The sequence below is a fragment of the Trachemys scripta genome, chromosome 6 (assembly GCF_013100865.1).
Source record: "Trachemys scripta elegans isolate TJP31775 chromosome 6, CAS_Tse_1.0, whole genome shotgun sequence".
In the NCBI taxonomy this organism is placed as follows: domain Eukaryota; kingdom Metazoa; phylum Chordata; order Testudines; family Emydidae; genus Trachemys; species Trachemys scripta.
In genome coordinates, this window is record NC_048303.1 from 77,773,195 (window position 1) to 77,794,783 (window position 21,589).

Sequence of the window (21,589 nt, forward strand, 5' to 3'; positions counted from 1 at the left end):
TAGACTTTGTACGTTCACATTAATTATTAAATGTACTTTTTACTCAAGCATATTGATTATTTAGAGTTGTTTGGGTTTTTTGAATGAGAAACCGTAATATACTTCTGCTTGCATGTGATAAGGAAAAAACAACATTGCATTGTCAGAAAATTATTTATTTATTTATTTTGCGATCAAGAGGGTAGGCATGAACAAGAGAACTCCTTGTCTCAAATGGGAATTGTAATATCTTAACTTCTTCATAATAGGAAATATATTCACAACTATTTTAACAGCTTGCTTTTTCAAAAAGACCCTTTTTAATGTTCATTTTTATATTAGAATTTTTCTGTGATTGCTGTATCAAATATTAAAGCAAGGTGGATTTATTTAACTTATCTGATTTCAACACAAGAATCTAAGGGCTGTCAGTCATATTTCAGAAGTCTGTAATTAAACTAGGATGTGACTAATATAATTTTACCATGTCATTGTATATTAAAAATGATTGAATTACTGGCCCTATGCTTTGAATCTTGCTTTGCATATGTATGTTTTAGTTATTTTCCTAAAGAAAGGTTGATTCTCATTGATTGGTAGCCATTAAATCATATTGATTGGCAACTAAATATAGCCTTTAAGTTTGGTGGCACTTTTTGCTAGCCAGGTGGATACACTATAGCTGCATGTTTATTTAAACAGTTATATAGCTTAAATTTCAGAGTAGCAGCCGTGTTAGTCTGTATCCGCAAAAAGAACAGGAGTACTTGTGGCACCTTAGAGACTAACAAATTTATTAGAGCATAAGCTTTCGTGGACTAAGAAGTAGGCTGTAGTCCACGAAAGCTTATGCTCTAATAAATTTGTTAGTCTCTAAGGTGCCACAAGTACTCCTGTTCTTTTTGCGGATACAGACTAACACGGCTGCTACTCTGAAATTTAAGCTATATAACTGTTTAAATAAACATGCAGCTATAGTGTATCCACCTGGCTAGCAAAAAGTGCCACCAAACTTAAAGGCTATATTTAGTTGCCAATCAATATGATTTAATGGCTACCAATCAATGAGAATCAACCTTTCTTTAGGAAAATAACTAAAACATACATATGCAAAGCAAGATTCAAAGCATAGGGCCAGTAATTCAATCATTTTTAATATACAATGACATGGTAAAATTATATTAGTCACATCCTAGTTTAATTACAGACTTCTGAAATATGACTNTTCAGATTATTAATTTTTATTTTTGCATTATGTGAGAAAATGGTGAATGAGACATTTCTTATTTACTAGGTGGCAATAATTTTTTTATTTGTGATTTGTGTCAAACTGCATTTGAATGGAAATAGGAATTCAATTAAAATGCATACAAAAACCCATTAAAAATGTTGTTAGTTAAATAAAACTACCTTAAAGTGCTGGTTACATGAGAAATTTTTTTTTATCAAGACCTCTTTTGCATTTAAAACTAACTGATTTATTAAACAAAGGCAGTATTAGCCATAGTTAGTGAATTGAAGTGATTGTTTGTGGTCACTATGTCTTTCAAGATTTTAAAACTGGTAGATCTCATTCTCTCATACAGAGTTTTATTCATGGATTGGAAAAGGAAAACAAGCTTTCCTGCTTTTTCAACTCCCAATTGGTTTCTCAGTTTTGAATGAACTTATCATTGAACTGAACTAGTTGAATAAACTGAAATGAAGAAAACAATCTCTCTGTACTTGCAGAAGAGGCTACTGCTGTCAAAAGATGGTTTAGCATTTCAGCAAACTCTGGTTCTAGGTACCTAGACAGTGACTTCTACAGTTCAGTGCTTTGACTTCCTTTAAAACTTCGGCAGAAAGCATATTGCTTGAATACTATTTTTAAAAGTATTTTATTTAAATTATTTTAATAGATGATAGTAAGTTTAGGCCTTCTCATAGGTTGCCATAATTTAAAACTTAATTTTAAATAGGATTACTTAAAAAAAATAAAAAGTTAGTTGCGTCTCCCCTGCAATATTTTGATTTGGCCTATCTTTTGTTCAAGAGGCCTAATTTCTACTTTGATGCTGTGTCTAGCTATAGTTAAGGTATTACACTGACTGGGCAACAGTTCACTGTTGTATGTGCAGGTATTAACGCTTTGACTTACACCAAGGAGATGTAAAATATTGACTCTTGCCAGTGATATTTTGGAATGCCGCCCTGTGCTGAAAAGGTGTCAGAGTTCTGAATTGCTCAGATTCAGTGCCAAACTAGGGATGTTTAAAAAGTAAACATTTAAACTCTTAAAATTTTACTGGTTAAACATTTAACCATTAGGCTCCGCTGCCACCCTACATGCCTGGGATCCCGGCTGCTGCCCTGCATGCCCAGGACTCTTCTGCCAGCCCCACGCTCAGGTACTGCGCTCGCTGACGGACCCATGCTGCGGACACCACTGATGGCCCACGCCCGGGGTTCCAATTCTCACAGCATATTATATAAATACCTGCATAGTAATAGACTTGTCCCCTTAACAACACTTTGGTAATGGTAAAATAACTATTGTCATAGAGAATAATGTATTCAATGAGGGCAAAGAAACAGTTGTTTTTTATAGTTACTAACACTTTATTCAAAACAACAAACAAAAAAACCTCCCAAAAAACAAAAAAACCCAACAACCAACCAATACTTATTCAAGGAATTAATTTATACTGCCAAAAGTCCAATGAAAAATGATGGTGTCACTTGAATAGATATGTGGACAGAGTTGGCATTGGGCTTTCTGTCCACATATCTATTCAAGTGACAACGTCATCAGCCATGCCATCAGGGGTTCGTTCACCTGCACATCTACCAATGTGATATATGCCATCATGTTCCAGCAATGCCCCTCTGCCATGTACATTGGCCAAACCAGACAGTCTCTACACACAAGAATAAATGGACACAAATCAGACATCAGGAATCATAACATTCAAAAACCAGTAGGAGAACACTTCAACCTCTCTGGTCACTCAGTAACAGACTTAAAAATGGCAATTTTGCAACAGAAAAGCTTCAAAACCAGACTCAATGAGAAACTGCTGAGCTTGAATTAATATGCAAACTAGATACCATTAATTTAGGCTTGAATAGAGACTGGGAATGGCTGAGTCATTACACAGATTGAATCTATTTCCCCATGTTAAGTATCCTCACACCTCTTGTCAACTGTCTGAAATGGGCCATCCTGATTATCACTACAAAAGTTTTTTTTCTCCTGCTGATAATTGCTCATCTTAATTAATTAGCCTCTTAGAGCTGATATGGCTACTTCCACCTTTTCATGTTCTGTATGTGTATATATTGCCTTACTATACGTTCCATTCTATGCATATGAAGAAGTGGGATGTAGCCCACGAAAGCTTATGCTCAAATAAATTTGGTAGTCTTTAAGTACTCCTATTCCTTTACAGTTAGTTAAGTATATGGGCAGCTGCTGCATAAAAAGAAATTGAGACAGCTTTCTTATATTTGATGTAACTAATTTATTTACAGAGTTTACAACAAATAAATATTTGTAGAGTCTGATTCACAGCAACATAGTGTGAAAAACATTACATTACAAAAATGATTAGGGGTATGGATCAGCTTCCGTACGAGGAGAGATTAATTAGACTAGGACTTTTCAGCTTGGAAAAGAGACAGCTAAGGGGAGATATGATTGAGATCTATAAAATCATGACTGGTGTAGAGAAAGTAGGTACGGAAGTGTTGTTTACTACTTGTCATAACACAAGAACTAGGGGTCACCAAATGAAATTAATAGGCAGCAGGTTTAAAACAAAGAAAAGGAAGTATTTCTTCACATAATACACAGTCAACCTGTGGAACTCCTTGCCAGAGGATGCTGTGAAGGCCAAGACCCTAACAGGGTTAAAAAAAGAACTAGATAAATTCATGGAGGATAGGTCCTCAATGGCTATTAGCCAGGATGGGCAGGAATGGTGTTCCTAGCCTCTGTTTGCCAGAAGCTGGGAATGGGCGACAGAGGATGGATCACTTGATGATTACCTGTTCTGTTCATTCCCTCTGGAGCACCTGGCACTGGCCACTGTCAGAAGACAGGATACTGGGCTAAATGGACCTTTGTTCTGACCCTGTAGGGTCATTCTGATGTTCTTATGTACTATCCATGAATTTATGAGCCACTTCTATATATATAGTTCATAAAATGTGCTTGCTTGCTGGTTTCAAGGTAGCAAGAATACTTATAAATACCTACTTGTCTAAGTAAAATAATCAAAATAAATTCCATTTGTGATTTGAAAAGGAACAGTAAACTATTTAGGGAACTACTGGTAAATTAGGTTTACCTACTGTGGATTACACAGGGAATTCCATTTTGTTAGATTTAATGTGTGATATTGTCATACAGAAACCTGTTTTCAAATGGAACAAAGCAGGAGATTAAGTATACTGGTAACAAATCTATTTGTGTAGTGTAGGGAAAAGAGAAGAGCCCAGTAACCTCCCTATTGTGAAACAATACATGATATGGATGGTACCATTCAAGGAATAAACAAGCCAGCGCTTTGTTGTTTTCTTACTGTGACATGGATCCCGCTAGAGACTGAAGGAAAATTTTAAAATGGACTTATGTATGGGGCAATGCAAACTGGAAAAAGACTAAAGAGTGCTTAATTGGCTAATCAATTATAAAAGGTTCTGGCCCTGTATTGTCTTTTATTTGAAGGTGGTATTATTTTTGTTAATAATAATAATAAAGAATAAACTTGAATATGCACAAAAATGTCTCATGAACTAGAAATACAGAGACTAAGCTGTGTAGTCTGTGTTGTTATATATGCTAAGTAACACCTTGAAACTTTCTGACTTTTTGAGTAATATGTAGTGAATGATCACACTAGGAAAAATGAATGACCGCCTTTACTATCAATTAAGCTATATACAGATGTAAAGTATACCTTATCAAAATTTATTTCAAAGAGTGGAACAGTGAATTAAGGTTTAACTGCATAGTTCTAGCTTGAATAATAATAATTCACTATTTTACAGCACCAAACTTGTGCAAACTGCCTGAAGTGGATCTGGTGTTGATATAGTTTTGAGCCTGAGTATATAAAGAAGTTATTAATCAACATATTTCTTCTTTCCTTAAATGCCATAGGTCTGCCCGGTAAGATATTTGTAATTAGAAAAATATGTACAAGCAGCAATGTTTGATTTGTGGAAGAAATATTCCTTAGTCTAAGCAACGTGTATATAAAGAGAAACAAGGCATTTCTATGTGGAGATGGTAGCATTGTCAATAATGTTTTTCGGTACATAGAACATTTTTTAAATTTTCGTGGGCAAAAATCTTATGATTCCCTCCCCACCCTCAGCACCTAAAAAGGAACCTAAAGCATGGTAGAACAATGATGATTTTGCTAAATAGGGCAGGGAGGGAGAGCCTCAGTAGGAACTCAAAACCATGTTATACAAGAGTTGAGGGCAGGATGGGATGGACTTGGGGGTGGGGTTGAGGTTGTTTTCTCAAATCGTAGCTCTCACTCACTTCATTTACAGTTATGAGTGCTTAGCACTTCTGCAAATCTGACTCCAGGTGTCTCAAGTTGGGCACCAAAAAATGAGGAACATACAATGGCCATCTGTGAAAATGTTGATTACATGACTTGCCCTGTATAAGAACTCTACGGCAGAGATAGAGAACAGATTGTTGTACAGTGGCATTCACAGGGCCGGCTCTAACTTTTTTGCCGCCCCAGGCAAAAAAGAAGAGCGTGCCCCGCCGTACCCCGCCCCCGCGAGCGCCGCCGAAATCCTCACCCCCCCAGCACCTCACCGCCCGAAGGCCCGCCCCCTCCAAGCGCTGCACCGCCCGAAGCTCCCGCTCCCCCTCTGAGCACCGCACCGCGCCAGCCCCCGGCCCCAAGACCCCGCCCCCCGAGCACCACGCCACCTGAAGCCCCGCCAGCAATCACCATGCCGCCCGAAGCCCCCATTCTCCCCCAAGCACCACACCACCTGAAGCCCTGAGCACCACGCTGCCTGAAGCCCCACCCCCGAGCACCGCCCGAAGCCCAGGCTCCCCCCCCAAGCACCGCCCAAAGCCCCCGCCCCCCTCCGAGCACCACACCGCCCGAAGCCCCGCCCCCCCTCCGAGCGCCGCGCCTCCGAATCAAAAATAAATAAATAAATAAATAAATAAATAGAAAATCAAGCGCCGCCCTGCCCCAAGGTGCCGCCCCAAGCACGTGCTTGGTCGGCTGGTGCCTGGAGCCGGCCCTGGGCATTCAACTGTCTTAGCCATGTGATCATCCTTTCTCTTTCTGCAGTCCTCTGCCTCATTTGCTACACATCTTTCAACTTCTACAACAAATGAAGCAGGAGTCCTACAGGCAAGTCTCATTCACTACACAGCCCTGTTCATTCCCAGAGCACTGTCTGTCCTGTGCATTGAATGAGGTGGGAGTCCTTTAGAAAAAGTAATATGTATGTAAGCATATAATTAAAGACTGTATCCCAATGCAGTGCAAAAGAGTGCAAAATTAAGGTTGCACTGATGTATAATTTAGCCAAATGTAGCTAAATTTTACGGATACAGCAAAAGGCCTTCGCTTATCATAGGGCAGTAGTCCCCAAACTGTGGGGCACACTCCTTTAGGGGGGCACAGAGGGACGTCAGGGGGTGGTGCGGTGGAGCCTGGGTCAGCCCCTATGGGGGGCAGGGAGGGCGCGCTATCTAGTCCTGCTCTTCCCCCAGCTCTGCTCTGGCCACACTCCCAGCCCCACCCCCGGCTACAGCTGTGGCCCTGGCTCTACTCCTGGGCTCCAGCTCCTGACTCCGGCCCCCGGCTCCGCTCCCACCCCTTGGCTCCAGCTCTGGCCCCTGGCTATAGCCACCAGCTACGGCTCCACTCCTAGCCCTGGCCCTGGCTCCTGGCCTGGGTGAGGTGTGGACACATTTCATTACTGCTAAAGGGGGGAGTGAGAGGAAACCTTTGGGCACCATTGCCCTAGGGTGACCCCCTTCATCTAAATTTCAGGTCCATACTCCAAAGCATGGAGGTACTAACGCTTCCCAACATATTTTTTCACATTTATAATGTATTTTCCCCACAATCTCATTTTTGGAAATGTCTGTCCAGTTTTTGCTGAAACTTTATAAATTAAATTAAATTACATTAAAAAACCAGCCTCAAGCAGACATCCAGTATGGAAAATTCCACTTGAATGGTTAGTTTGGCAAAATTATAAACAACTTTCAACAAGTTTTTATAATGGAGAGTTTTAAACAACTTTAAATATAGGCAGTGCTACACCTGCAGTGTTATTGCAGCCCAAAAGATAATTGTTTTGAAAAAGTTATAAGGCATTGTAAATAGAGGCTTTCAATGGAAATATCATTTTAATTTATACTTTTTTATAAAAGCAGCTAATAAATAAGTGCACCTTGGCAAGAAAAATATAGATTTCTATTTCTAAATGTCAGAACTAGACAGTACAAAATTATATACAATACAGTAAACCCCAGTTGAGAAATTCTCATTTCTCAGTTATGTTATGCCACAGCTAGGAACTGCTACGTGTAGGCAACAGACTGGAGGTGGCTGGCCTTGCAAGTGAATATGTGAATTCTAGTTACTGCTAATCAATTTAGTTTTATCTAATTTATGAAGTACCTGTTAAAAGACAATAAATGAAGCCAGGATGTTTACAATCTGAAAGTCTCTGTTGTGCTAAATGAGAATCTCTTTTAACTCTCCGCATGCTTTTGAACCATGTAAGCAGCATCTGTTTGCATAAAAGATGTTTCAAGTTTCCCATGCAAGTATTTATCAGACTGTAACTGTTTTCAGCCTTTTATATTATTTGAAATCAGACCACCTCAGCCCTGCATTTAAAGAATTTAGAATTAGATATTTCCTTTTCAACTGCCACTTTCTATTATTTTAATAATATTGAGTACTTACATAAAGACTTTCTTTCAGAACACTGTTCAAGTGTTTACTGTTGTTCATGATGCACTTATATGGTACTTATATTACACTATTTGTGTTTTAATTTACAAATTTAAAACTACTGCAAAACTGACAAACTGAAAAGTTAAATGTTATTGTTACCGAAGTGTGATGAACAGTGCTCACTCCGATTTGTAAAATCGAAGTTCTTGAAATGGCATATTTACTTGCTATATTTCCCTTAAAAATCTCCAGATCTGAAAATTTGCTGATTAAAAATCACCTTTTCCCACTTCACTCTGTATTCAGTTATAGAACATTGAACTTCTATAAGTGCTTAAGAAGTTAGAAAAAATAACCCGTTGTGCATGTGTTAGACAATTTTCAAATGGCTGTATCCATTACTTCAAAATCAGAGAGTTTAAAATATGTCAAAGGCACTTATTTTTTTCCAGTGCTCAATCTATGGCAAATTTGAAGTGTAAAACAATAAGAAACAAACAGTATCCAAAGAATAAGAAGAATGTACTATACTTCTTTCTCTACATTAACAATAGCATGGCAGCTGCTACACGGCCAGTATCGTAAGAGAGCATACCAAACAGTTTGTGATCTTAGACTTTTAACAGTCTTTGTACTATAGTGCAGCACATTAAATATAGATCTCTTTCATTTAGATTTGCTGTGTCTGAGTATTTGTTTTGGTCATTGGTCTGTCTCAGTAAAAATTTATACCATATAGTCCTCTCTGGAAACAAGACAGAAAACTTTGGTGATGATTATCTAGTGTTGCATAACTAAAATGAAAAGAATAAAAAGTTTTTCTGTTTTGGCAGGTGGCTTTCAATACCTTAATATGGCTCACATAATTTTAAACCATAACCATGGATATATTGGTTTGCATAGACTCTTGAACATAAAATATTTATGGATTTAAACTGTGTTGATATTTCCTATGCAGGAGAAGAAATTTTTGCAGTTCTGTTTTCAGCAACCCAGTGTTATCAGGAGTGTACATTTGTGTATTACAGTAAGTAACGGCATATAGAATATCTTCCCCAGTTTTGTTGTAATCTTCTAAATACTCTTCCCAATGTCTCAAAAGACAGTGATATATTTTTACCATTTCATATTGGTGTCCATATTTTAATCTTTCTCCCCTCATATTCTGCTCTTCTGCATTAAGAACCACAACACCACTTTCAGACGGTGACAAGCGTCAAGTCAAATTGAGATATAGCAACTTGTTAAGGATTATTTTGGCTGTAGTTGCCAAACCTGATCTGTGATGCAGGGAAGCAAAAATATAAATTCCCTTTCCCTCAACAACTGTTATCTTAAAATCATATGTACTATCTATGCTCCTGTATTACTTCTATAAATCCTGTAGACGGAGGTGTAGAAAGGTAAAAAGAAAGAATAGAAACTAATAGCTTGTTGTAATATATAACAAATATTTTTCTTTTGAATGTTTGTGGATTAGATAAATTTCCACAAAAAAAATTGCTTGTACAATGGTCTGGTTATTGTAGGTTTACAAGCATCTGTTCCCATTTGATTTACAGGCATCTGTTCACATCTTCATTGAGTTTGTGATCTTTCTAGTTGCCTTTAACTGATGAGTCAATTTATTGTTGTTAAACATTGATTATGACCATAAGGCAGAAATGTTCTTGTCAACTTAATATCCTTGTAGATGTCTTTCCAGAGGAGGAATATATGGCCATGAAGTTTAAACTACCCTCTCATTCCTTGGTTCTTCTGAAATAGGGATGTGGCACACTTGCAGGGTAGTGTGGGGATGCTTGTACTACATCTTATCTTGCTGTATCTGATCTGTGGATACACAGAGCTCTTCAGTTTGTAAAATAAATCTTGAAAGTAATTAAACTTTTCCTTTTTAATAGACCACAAGTAATTGTAGTCTGTGCCACATGTTGGAAATAAAAGTAAAGCTTTACTTCCCTCACATTCATTTTGTTCCTTTTCCCCCAGCCTTCCTTTTCAATTGCTGGTTGTAAGAATGGAGAGTATTTCATGCCCATCTTCTTATCTAATCTGAGTACTGTCTGTAATTGATCAATATTTAATGGTTTCTACTTTGGATGTTCAGTTTATCATGGGAGCTATTGTATTTGACATGGAATTTACAGGGTATAGTGTGAATACCTTTTAAATTTCCTTCAATCTAATAATTTGTAATCTCTTTGATGTAATACGCACATTTGATTATACCATATTGAAAAGCTGCATTGTACTATTTACTTATTTTCTACTTGTGTAATACAACCATTATGGGGGTGATACTGACAAGAGTTTGAAAGATATCAATGCTGCTGTTGTAATCACTTTCTATGGGCATATTACTTAATAGGAAATTGGATGTTTTAATTTCTAAACTAATATCCATCACTGATACACAGTCCATATTAATTTAATGGCATAGTATTTTTCTGTATTACTCTGTGCTTTGGTAGAATTAATTTCTTAACTCCACAATTTGAATTGTATTGCTTTGCTCAATGCAATCAGTCTGATTTACGTTTTTCTCTAAGCAGTAAAGAAGAGAGCTGGCAATATGGCTGTTGGTATATCTAAGCGAATATACCAAAAAGAATCACATCTTGTAGATTTAGGTTATTTTACGTAAATTCCAGTAATGACTGGTTTTGAGAATAGTTTCAAGAAGAATAGATTTTCTCCTGATATATTGGTAATTTCTTCCTCACAAATAGAACATGCCAGTTGCATGTGAAAAATTATATGGAAAATAAAACACCTTCCTGTCTGCTCCAAAATTGTAGACCTTCTTTGGATTTAACTGGTAGGTAAGGGAGGGACTAACTGTCTGTTCCACAGATTGTCTTATTTGTTGAAATAGCAGATTGTGAAAAAATCTCTTCCCTATTAAGATATTCTGTTTGCATAATACATTGTTCTCATAGTTGAATCTGTCTCTCTCACTTTCAGCATATCAAACATCTGTCCTCTTGTGACCAAAATGACATTTTAGCTACAGGTATGTTACAATTAATGTAGCAGCAACATATTAAAGAAAAGTGGAAAGAAAGCACTTGGAAAAACCCAATAACATTAAAAAGTAAAACAGAATAAATCTTTAAACTGAATCTTGCATTAGCAATTGAGCCCATGCAGTTTTAGTGTGGGTTGAATGGAGGTGGGGGGAAAACTGGACAAGATAGTAAACACCATATTCTTAATCTCACGGTGCTACTTATAATTTCTTAATGTAGCTGTCAAGAAAACAGAGATCTTAAGAATTTTCAGTAATGTCTTATCTGAATTACTGTCCCAGAAATGATTTCATTCAACTTTTAGTAGTATTAGAATATTGCACATTCCATACTTATTTGGTAAATAAGATGCAACCTCTTCTGGTTTTCCACTAAACTTTTTATTTTATGGCTACTGTCACAGTTTCAGGGTTAATTGGACCTTTGACTCCCTCCCCATACTAGATCCCTATCTCTTTGAAGGCACCTATTTAAGGTTTCTGGTTTCCTAGGCATCACCTCTCTTGGACATTTTTCTCTATCCAGACCAGGGGTTTAGGCTTGCAGTCCCTATACATCTAATTTTGATTTCCTCAGCTGGTCTAAGTGGGATCTCACACCTGTGGTTAACCTTTTTCCAGGGCTGAGAGAATGTACACCTGTTAATCGGTCTTCAGAAAGCAAAATACATTTACTCTTAAGGCAACAGCATCACAGAGAAAACCTATAAAAAACAATAGTAGTTCCTACATGCATGTTAACAGTTTACCAGAGGTGACTCCCAATTCCCACATAGGCCTCCAATAGGTGTCAGTTTTTCAAACTCATCAACTGGATTTTCTCTGTGGTTATCAATTCATGTCAAGTTTCACTTTAAGAGCCTGGACCCTCTTGGGATAGTTCAGCCACTTTGTTTACAGCTTGGGCCTTTATTAATTGACCTCCTGTTACAGGTAATCACAAATCAATCACCTTCTCCTCTTGGGGAAGCTTCAGAAGGCTGGTTTCCCTCCCTCCCCCCTTTAACTTGTGTTGAGGAATTTGCTTAATCACCCCTCTAGTGAGTACAGACTCTGTAGGAAACCCATCACCTGTGAGCTAGGAACATATAAATACACACCACCTATACTGATACAAAGGGCTAAGAACATTGTATGGCTCATACTGTCTGGCCCATGTCAGTGTAATGGCTTTTTGGGGTTTTCCTGTTTTAAACATAAAATACAGTATGCTTCCTAAAGATGTTGCATGTGGTTGCAATCTCCTGCTTGCTTGTTTTGTTCCACTTCAAACACTCTGGAACGTGGGCTATCACAATGGGGCTCTGATCCTTCACTGCAGTTCCTCTGTGCTACCATAATATAAATAACATACTGCTAAAATTTCAGTCTCAGCCTGGGTATACTTATAAATTAGCCTGTGTAACAGCGTGGCCTTCCTCAAGAGCAAGAAGCAGTTGAGGGGGATAAGAGCATGTGGACTAAGAGGCTGTGGAGCAGGACTGAAGCTGCAATGACTCTATTTGTATGTGTACATGGAATTGTGGAGGTTGTAGCTGATCAAAATATAAAAGCTTTGCATGAGTAAGAATTAACTTTTATAGCACTTCTGCATTCTGGTTGACTAAAAAGACAATTCAATTTCAAAATAACTGGAACTAATATACAGTAAATACTATAAAAGTTCTCATGTTTTATCTATTCAAGTGACAAAATTTACTACAGCATGTCATTAGTGGTAGAGAGAGCATACTAATTCCCTATATTGTAATCCCTTTCATAAAATATTAGCTTTTAGGAGGATAGTCTTTATACACTCATGCTAAAAACGTGAAAGGGGACTTGGATATCTTTTTTTAATGAGCTAATTGTAGTGATATGTACTGAATTGCCTCGACAGTGAAGGTAAGTAGATAGTTCCGTATAGAATTGTATGTTTTAATTTTTAATCAGTACATTTTAATGGTCCAGCCAACTGCCATGAATCGCATTGACACACAAAACAAGTCAGGTAGCCTTTTTAGTAGGTTGTAAGCTATTTGGGCAGAGAACATTGTCTGCCATTCAGTTTGTATAGCACCTAGCACAACATGGTCCTAAGGTCTCTGGGCACTGTCACAAAAGAAATAATAAGAAATATTATGTTGGCATGGGTTTGCAAAGTGTTAGTGCTCTATAATCCAAAAGGTGGTGGCATTAATATTACAAAACTTAGCATGTTAGTTCCTTTTATCTGAAGTTCTCAAATAACTTAAAAAAAAATAATTAAATCTGACAACATTTCAGTGAAGTAAGTAAGCCAAGATGAGGAAAATAAGGTGCAGAGTAAGGAATGTTGCACAGCAATTTACTGGCATAGCTGGGAATAAAATGCAAGATTCTGGGCTTTCTGACTTTTGCTAAAAGCACTAACAATAACACTCCCTTAAGTTCATAAACTTTCACAATATACTAAAACTGTCAGTTGCCAAACACTTCCCCTAGTAAGCTGGTTCAGAGCACTGTTAGGATTCTGTGGTAGCTGTGAAGTTATCTTAGAAATTTGAGAGACAGCTGATCATGATTTCAGGGGACCAAAAAAGCCACACACAAAAAACTAAATTCACTTATCTGTTGAACACCACTTGTTACCTTTTCTTTGTAACTTATACATTTAGTACATAATCTTGCAACAGATTTTTTTTAAAAAGTGTCAGTAATTTGTCACTTACAAAACTATGTGTAGTTTGTGTACAAATTATAATGTATACATGCACCCTGATATATTCGTAAGTTAATTTCTGTAGTATGGCACTTCTTAACTTGGGACCTTTGTCCTAGCGTAAGGATTTTGTTTAAAAATGTTTAGAGTAAGTCATGGTGGTTTTAACAGAATCATGTCAACAGTTTGTTATCAAGTTTCTATATAATTCCCTTTTCTGAGCTGGAAGAAGAAGGTATAGAAATCTTGAATTTCTGTGCCATGGTTGCCACATACACAGGATGGGCAGCTTTTCTTGGCAGACAGGTTAGCAATCAATAAGAATCTCTAGTTTGGACTCCCTTCAGCCATCTGGTCTTTGCTCCTTTTCCTGCTCTTTCTTCCTGGTCACACTTCAGTGATGTGGGAGAACAGAGCAGCAGAGACAGCTGCTATTCTAGGCTTTACTGTGCAGCTATCAAAAACTGTTCCTCCAGTTTTTACTTTTTTAAGTAAAATGAGCAGCACTGAAACCCACCCACCATCCCCCAATAAGGAAAGCTGGCTGCAGATGCTCTGGCTGTGGGTGTCTGAACTTTTCGTGCTTCTTTCACAAATTCTTTCTATTCTTGCTCTGGCCCCGCATCTGTCAGAGTGGTAGCTTCTGGTGGCAGATCAAAGGTTCAGGCTGCTTTTCCACTGCTTCTACCAGCACAACCTGAATGATAGCTGTACATCCCAAGCCACAGCCTATTCCAAGAGAGAGCCATCAGGCCCTGCTCTCTGGTAGAAAATGAATCTATAGTTCTGGATAGTGAATGGATTACAATAACATCAGATCTACAAAAGTTTCAGGGCAGGTGAAAGGAATATTTTATCTTTGGGTAATGTTATGGTTCACCCCGATGTTTTATAAGACTCACCCTCTTAGTGAAAGCACCATGAAAAGTTGCTATACTGTCAGTCTTTTCCTCTGTCCTGTGCATTTTTCTCAGACTGCATTGGGATGAAACATTGACCGCCTCTTCCACCAGTGAGTTCTGATGAAAGGATAAATAGGTGTTAAATGCAACTAAGAGGCTACTTCATCAGATTACGGTCCCTCTTCCCAGACTGATATCATTCCTTTTACAAAACTGAGGAAAAATGGGCTCCTTTCTTTAAACTCTTCACATCTTCATAGCATGGAGCTATTGACCTCACCCACACCTGAAGTGGGGGGGTGGGGAGGGAGAATGATGTAATGATGTCGTCCAGGCTTGCCAGAGGCATGTTAGCATTGCTCTTTATGGGTGAGAGGTGGGGGAGAAGAAGGTCAGAAGCTGTTGCAGAAAGGGTGGGTGGGAGTCAGTGGGAGAGATGCTGACTCATCTCCTGGGAATGTAAGTGCAGAAGGCTTTAAAAGGGGGCACGTTTGGGCTTTAGAAGCCCTATCTCCATGGAGCAGGCAAAGCAGCACCCATCCTCCCTTTCCTCAAGGTGGCGAATATCAGAGTATCAATGCCATGGGCATTGTGCTTGTTGCTCCCTTTTAGGGGCCTGGGAATTAATTTTTCCCTCACCATTAGATTGGCTTAGGTAGAGTGGGTTTTTTTTTTTCCCTCTAACAATGGGTTTCAGGAAGGGCTAATTATGGTGAGGAGGAAAGGGGTTAGGTTATATGTCGCAACTCATTTTGTAAGTATGCGGTGGATGTCCAGTGCAGGTACTCCATAGGGAAGGTATACAGTGGCCGGATAAATAGCTTGGTAAAGGACTTAAAAAGGAGGCGCTGGTTAAAGGAGTGGAATGAGGGGGCTGGGACTCCTATGATTGGTATGACAGGGAGCCAACCCCACCCTTTCTTATAGCCCACCTTAACCCTCTTACGGGTGATATGGAGGGTAGCTGGTAAGGTCTCAGCCATGGGTTGGATGGGGGACCTGGATGGAAAATGAAGGGGGCTGATGGAAGTCCCGGGTAGTTATTTGAATTAACACAGAGTTGCCTGCACTGTAAACTTTTATCTGTCAAGTAGTCTCACACATCAAGTTGTGGCCTGATTAAATCCATATGAAGTGTCTCCTGTCCTTTTGGTATAGCCAGACAACCAGAGGTTGCATCAAGCCAGGAATCCAAAGGGCATAGTCAAAGCTGTCTCCAGGTCCTAAAGGCTAAGCATATTTGGCATAGGGCTTGGAGCTGATCTAAATATTTTAGAGGCATTGCCCCTATGACATATGTGAGGCCTGGGAAGTGTGAGGTTGCCAAAAGATTGTTACATTGAAATGTTGGACAGACGTGGACTTCTGCGACAATAAGTGTTAAATGTATTTTCAGTGTCCTGGCTTGCTGAGTTGGCTTGCTGGGGGATCTGAGAAGGGGAGTGGTTGGGAAGAGGATTAAAGCAAATTCCCCAATGCTAGTTATGTAAAAACTCAACCTTTTGAAGGCCCAAACTGTATAAAGAAAACTGTGGAACTGACCTGAACTTGTAACTAAGAATGTCTCTTTGCTGTAATTAGACCCCTGTGGCTGTCCTGAGCCAGGGCTGGCTCCAGTTTTTTGCTGCCCCAAGCACGGCGAAGGGGGGGGGGGGGAGGGAGGAAAAAAAAGCCGCGATCGGCAGCACTTCGGCGGCTGCTCTACCGCGCCGCTTTATTCTTCAGCAGCAATTCGGAGGCCGGTCCTTCCCTCAGAGAGGGACCGAGGGATCCGCTGCCGAATTGCCGCCGAAGACCCAGATGTGCCGCCCCAAGCACCTGCTTCCTGTGCTGGTGCCTGGAGCTGGCCCTGTCCTGAGCCAGCTCACTCAGGCTAAGGGGCTCGGGCTAAGGGGCTGTTTAATTATGCTCTAGACATTCAGGCTCGGGCTCAAGCTCTGGGGCTCTCCCAACTCACAGAGTCCTAGAGCCCAGGCTCCTGGCTCAGCCTGAACATCTACACCACAATTAAACAGCCCCGCGAGCCTGAGTCAGTTGGCACGGGACAGCTGGGGTTTTTTAATTGCAGTATAGACATATGCCAGAGAGCAAGCCCAGCTGTGGGGTTTGAAAGAGTGACATCCAAGAGAGCCCTATGTTGGAGTTGAGGGTGATCTGTGGTAAGATTTTAGCATGCATGTAGGGACTTTTATTGTTGTTTTTTTTTTTTTAAATGTTTTCTCTGTGATGCTTTTGCCCTAAGAGTAAATGTATTTTGCATTGTGAAGGCTGGTTGGTAATTGGTATATGCTGTTGTGACCCCTGAAGAAAGAATGACTCAGAGGTGCTGACCCCCTGTTAGACCTGCTGGGGAAATCATAGTGAGTTGGAGAGGGACAGCAAGCCATCATGTGGGTCTCCACCTGAGAGAGGAGCTGGCCAGGAAGACTGAAACCTTATGTGGGCGCCCTCAGGGAAGGGGGGGTTTGGTCAAAGGTACAGCTAACCCTGAAACTGACAGCATCCTCCTCTTACTGTTTTTGTATTACTCCTGAAAACTTCCATGATCATTTTGTGATTCCTAATTAGTTTGAGACCTATTGGTGAGAATTAGTGTTATAGAAGGTGTATCCAAAGTAGCTATTTCAACTTTTTGTTATGAAACATACTGCAGTATTTCAAATTAAGTTTATTATACATTATCTGGCATATGGCTTGTCAAAAATTTTCATTAATTGTCACAGCTGAGACTTCCAATAATTGATACATTTTAGGATTTTTGTTTGCATTGCAGAAAAAAAATTGCTTAATAATACTTTTGTACTTTTAAAAAATTAAATGGCTATATGCTGTTTCTGTGCCACAATTCACATTTCATTTGTTCGCTGTACAGCAAATGAGCTGATGTATGTATTGCTGTGCTAGCAGTTGAAGCATAGGTGACTTGCCTATGGACTTCATTCAAGTGAGAAAATGCTAGACAGGTTTCAGTAAGAATAAAGCTTAGTCAGTGGAATATCAGTGGTATGCATGTTTTTTGTTTTAAATAGATGATAAAAAGTACCCTCTTTTTTCAAAGAGTGGAAAATCTTATCGCTCTTCAGTAACTGTCACTCTAAAGGTAGAAATGTCATTATGAAGGAACAGCTCCTCAGTTCTCCAGGAATTTGGATTTAATATTTTACAAAATACTAGTTCATAACCTGTATTAGCCATAAACAGATTTTACTGATCAGAAATACTGTCATTGACTTTCTCTCATAAGATATGAGCTAGAAAGAAAGTTCAGTATGATTCACCTTTTTCCTTAATCAGTGCCTTCTGCTTGAAAAAGCTATCCAACCAAAAGTGAATTCATGGGTAAATCAATAATGAGACATAGCTGAGCTAAGCGAGAATACATTAAACTTTGTCATCCCAGTGAATTGTCTATGCTGGTGAAACCATACCTGAGTTGCATCAATGAAAAAGCAAGAAGCTTGGTTTTGTGACTTTTGAGAGTATAATTTAAATGATAACTTTGAGCATTTTTGGACATCCTAACTTTTGAGCATTGGCCTGCTAAACCCAGGGTTGGGAGTTCAATCCTTGAGGGGGCCACTTAGGGAGCTGGGGCAAAATCAGTACTTGGTCCTGCTAGTGAAGGCAGGAGGCTGGACTCGATGACCTTTCAAGGTCCCTTCCAGTTCTAGGAGATAGGATATCTCCATTCAATTATTTATAACTGACTAATATGTATACAGTAATGTGTTAATATTAGAATTATTTAAAATCATGTGCAGTACTTTTATTCTTAAACATAGAATAGCTGGATTTATATATTAACTATAATAACCAGCCCCATTCTGCATAAAGATACAAGATTAAAGAAAGTCTACGCAATATAAACAGAATTTTCTTAATCTTTTAACTAGATCTTAAATACAACAAACCGTGATTATTTACTTTTAAAGGAAGCATGAGGAACATCAGGAAAAGGCCCCCAGTGTAAGGCTATAGCTGACAAGACCAACAAAATACAGACCTTTGGTTAAAGAAGTTTCAGATACTAAATTCTAGTTTTAGGCACTCGATTTATCAGTGCAAACAATCAGGGCCGGCTCCAGCATTTCTGCCGCCCCAACCAAAAAAAAAAAAAAGGGGGCGATCGCGATTGGCGGCAGCAATTGGAAAAAAAAAAGCCGTGATCGGCGGCAGCAGTTCAGCAGCCGTCCTTTGCTCCTAGAGGGAGTGAGGGATCTGCCGCCCCCGAATTGCCGCAAGTGCTGCCCCTCTCCCTTGGCCGCCCCAAGCACCTGCTTGTTAAGCTGGTGCCTGGAACCGGCCCTGCAAACAATTTCCTAGCTAGGTGAGAATCAACTTGTAGTTTTTTATTTTAAGTATTCAAAAGAAGTGGACTATTACATGGTACACTAACATTGTCCACAAGATTTTCTGTTTTAAAGAACCCAGTCAAAGTTGTTAATCCTAAAATTAGACCTGCCTGACTTGCTTTTAATTCTTATTTGCAGATTTACTTGTGTAGGTTCTTGGATGTTTTTTTCCCAAAATTAAAAAAGATATTTTAAAAATATGTATGTAAGCAATGGAATAATATACTCGTTACATTAATTTATTTAATTTCAAATGTTAGTGGGAAATTTTTAAAAGTAATGAAAAATACTTTGAACCAGCATCCTTTTCGCCATCTTAACCAAAGTCCGTGTTCCCTTTGTTGCAACTTGGTATTTGTAACAAATATGGTGCTTTCAAATAAAATGTTCAAAAGTTTTTAAGTGATTTAGGAGCCTAAGTCCCCTGGCAAATCAGTGAGATTTAGAATCTTTTAAAAATGTTACCCTTTCTGTTCAAAGTCTTGTGCTAGTCCTCAATAATTTGTAAAATGAAGAAACTGTAACGGAATTGAACTGAATTTTTCAAGGACATACATAGCTATTCAGTGGCAGAGCTGGGATTAGAATGAAAAGTTTTCTGCCTCACAACTCCATTCCTCCACACCATGCTGCCTCTCATGAAGTTATAGGCTGACGTAGATTAGTAATGTGAAAGTGGTGATTGATAATTTGCTGTGATTAAATTGGAAGAATGTATGACTCTGGAACAAAGCATCTGTGAAAATAGAAATGTTAAGAAGTTGTTCTCTGACTCACTTGTCCCAAGTGCACATTGATGAGTAGTTTCTCTTCTTGTCCATCAGTCATTCAACAACCAATAAGGATGAAACATTTTTTATGCACGGCTCAGCAGAGTTGATTCCTCCCTCATCAGACAAAATTGATTCTTGTTTTTTTAAGCAGACTGTCTGATGGAGGCAGCCTTGTCCTGAAACTGCTTCCAGTTGCTTCTCACTTTTATTTTAAATTACATATTCATTTCATTATGTGATAAAAATTAAAACTGATTAAAGGATGATGCATGAGGAAAAGGAAGAAAAATCATATTTGAAGATTTTTGCTGTATGCTTCATGTTGTGCTCCCAACGCTATTGCTGGATGATCTGCTTAGAACACAGCCAGAACTGCACTTAGTTTCCCCCTTTTGCGATGGAAGTCAACTCTCAGTGACTTCAGTGGTGAAGGATTGAGGTCTTAGAGTGTAGTACCCTAAAATAATGTGCTTCCAAGAAGGAATAGTTGGGAGTATACTCCCTTAAAATGGTGTATTCAAGGAGCTCTTAAATTATAGCTTTTTATTGTTTTTTAGCAGGCAGTCAAAACAGAAAACATTGCACTGAAACCAAGATTCTACTTGTCTAGTTTCTATCTATAATCCGTTACTGAGAAGAGAAATTCTGGAAGTGCCTAGACTCCTTCCTTGAGTTTAGTGGTAAAAACAGAAAACAAGACTTTAATTGCTAGTCATAGAGCCCCAGAGCCAGTCACTACAGAAAGAATTCATCCTTCTATTTCAATGGGCAATGAAGAATGTAGCTTCAATACGTGCTTATCTTGTCACGTTACTAAGGAAAGTGAGAGGGAACATGTAGCTACAACCACTGAAGTCCATCATTGTAATTTATCTCATTGTCCCTTTCCAAATTTATCATTATCCCCCTTATCATCATACATAGTGCTCTGTGAGGTCTCATTTGCCCTTTGTACAGTGGCACACTGATCTCTTCTGATTTGTACTTTCTGAATTTATACTAGTTTTCTATTTGCTTTCTTAATGCTACCAGGCCTTGAGCTAATGGCTTTTATTTCTAGCTGCTGTCATCCTTGGATCCCTTTTTTTTTCCTGATTAGTATCTAGTGGATTGTATCCATTTAAAACACAATTCTTTTTTTCATGTTTTGATCTATTCTTCATTACTCTATTCTATTACTCCATTTAACGTATTCATAAATAATCTGTAAAAAGGGGTAAACAGTGTGGTGGCAAAATTTGCAGATGATCCAAAACTGCTCAAGATAGTTAAGTCCCAGGCAGATTGCAAAGAGCTATAAAAGGATCTCTCAAAACTGGGTGACTGGGCAATAAAATGGCAGATGAAATTCAGTGTTGATAAATGCAAAGTAATACACATTGGAAAACATAATCCCAACAATACATATAAAATGGAGTCTAAATTAGCTGTTCCCATTCAAGAAAGATCTTGGAGTTATTGTGGATAGTTCTCTAAAAACATCCACTTAATGTGCAGCAGCAGTCAAAAAAGCGAACAGAATGTTGGGAATCATTAAGAAAGGGATAGATAATAAGACAGAAAATATCATATTGCCTCTATATAAATCCATGGTACGTACACATCTTGAATATTGCGTGCAGATGTGGTCACCCCATCTTAAAAAAAAATGTATTGGACTTGGAAAAGGTTCAGAAAAGGGAAACAAAAATTATTAGGGGTAAGGAACGGCTTCCGTATGAGGAAAGATTAATAAGACTGGGACTTTTCAGCTTGGAAAGGAAACGACTAAGGGGGGATATGATATTATGTCTATAAAATTATGACTGGTGTGGAGAAAACAAATAAGGAAGTGTTATTTACTCCTCATTACACAAGAACTCGGGGCCACCAAATGAAATTAATAGGCAGCAGGTTTAAAACAAACAAAAGGAAGTATTTTTTTCA

The 21,589-nt window shown here is 38.7% G+C and overlaps 1 protein-coding gene across 1 annotated transcript in view; it reads left to right on the forward strand.

Annotated features, from left to right (window-relative positions):
* Nucleotides 1–21,589, forward strand: part of CHSY3 (chondroitin sulfate synthase 3) — a 263,532-nt gene that overhangs the window by 38,802 nt on the left and 203,141 nt on the right. The gene's annotated exons all lie outside the window — the stretch shown is intronic.